This window comes from Meleagris gallopavo, chromosome 1 (assembly GCF_000146605.3).
Source record: "Meleagris gallopavo isolate NT-WF06-2002-E0010 breed Aviagen turkey brand Nicholas breeding stock chromosome 1, Turkey_5.1, whole genome shotgun sequence".
Lineage (NCBI taxonomy): Eukaryota > Metazoa > Chordata > Aves > Galliformes > Phasianidae > Meleagris > Meleagris gallopavo.
The window spans coordinates 12920876-12922690 of record NC_015011.2 but is presented as its reverse complement, the minus strand read 5'-3'; positions in this window follow the sequence as shown (position 1 = coordinate 12922690).

The following is a 1815-nucleotide window of genomic DNA, read 5'->3' as shown; positions in this document are numbered from 1 at the left end:
ACACACACACACACACACCCCAAAAAAAAAAAAAAAAAAGCACCTTCCCATACTCCACACTACCATATAGCCACACTCATCACCATATTTACTAACAATTCTACCCAGACATGGGTAGTTTTGGGATGGGAAGGCTGACAAGTTGTTCAAAACCATACATAGAGTAACAGAACTCAATTGCAGATGCTATATTTGTACTGTTAATCTTCTTAGATCCATATTGTTTCAACAGCATAACATAAAAACAGGTATAGAAGAATTCACATGCATCATTCCTCCCTAGCCTTCTGGAAGGCCTGACTTATCCTCCTGGCATGACAGAGGCTGAATCACCTTACCTTACTAATGTTCATTGTCTCTCATAAAGAAAAGTTCCTGAATCTTGTAGATAATCTGATTATCAAGTAAGTAATTCATGGGCTCAGAATGTTCCACACAGATCAGCATTTTTGTGCCACTTTAGATCAAGGATGATCTAAAGGACAGGGAGAAATGTGAGAACCTACAGTCAGGGGATTCTGACTGTATTAACAATCATTTACATTAATGACCACCATAAACTCTGGAGTTTATTTTGTTCTAAGAAAAACGGAAGAAAAAAAAGTGAGAGTAAAAAAAATTTTAAAGAGATAACCTCTTAGCTTGCTGTGGCAATTAGGTTTAATGAAGGATACACATGCTATCTGAAGGCACTGTTTCATCAGAAAGGGGCCAGCAGAGCTGGACAGATAGTCAGGTTTCCCAGAAAGCCTTTTGTTTGTACACCTTTTTTCCTTAGCCTACTCACAGAACAGGGAGATGTACAGTCCTCCAAGGTAGAGATACAGTGACTGAGATTTTATCTAATTGAACATTTCCTTAACTTCAAGTCAATTTTAAAAGAGGTTTTGAAGCATGTAAAAGCATAATATCTGACAAGTGAGATTGGTGGCTATCGTCAGAGACTGCAGAGCCAGCACCAGAATGTTTGTATGGCCATAGCCTAGACATTTTCACCAGACTAAAAATATCAGAGCAGTATTTGAGCAATTTTCATCTGATCAGTGCTGATCGGCTGGTTCTCAAGTTGCCAAGGCAGACAGATAAAACTTTTCCAGGATGCTGTATTTCCTGGGGAGCAGCTGAATTGTTTAAAGGCAGTTCCCAGAGAAACACCAACAGAAGCACTTTCCAGATAACTGAGCTTGAAACAGCATGTCCCTGCACGGTACAAACCTGAAGACAAAAAGGAAAACAAAATGGTTTTTGAAATACAAGCTGTCTTGCTCAAAACTGCTCAATTAACTCACTGGAAAACTGCATGGTGCTTGGAAGGGCCTATGTGCAAGACTTCTGCTACTTTGCTTTCAGCGAAGAGAGGGGTCACAAAAAGTGATTTGCTTATGCAAACTTTTAAATTCTGTCAGCATGGTAAGCCTCCAGCTCTTATCCCTTCTGTCAAAAAGACTGTCAGAAGTCCTTGGGGCCAGACAGGATCCACCTGAGGGTGCTGAGGGAGCTGGTAGAAGTGGTTATTAAGTCAGTTTTAATAACAAAAGATTATGATTCTGCAAGGTATATTCTGGCCGTTATTTGAAAACTGTAATCCTAGATGTCTATTATATTTCCTCTTCTGGCATGGATCTTCAGTACTAGTCTGAGGGTTCAAGTGTAAGTTGTCAAGAAATAGGATTCCTGGCCTGCAAACACATCATGTCTTGATCCTTCACAGAGTCACAGTACACTGCTAGCCTTGATCTAGGAAAAAATTAGCAGGAATGGAATGCTGCTGTCTTGTGAACAAGCTTCCTATGTAAGAACAAATGACTCAAAAAA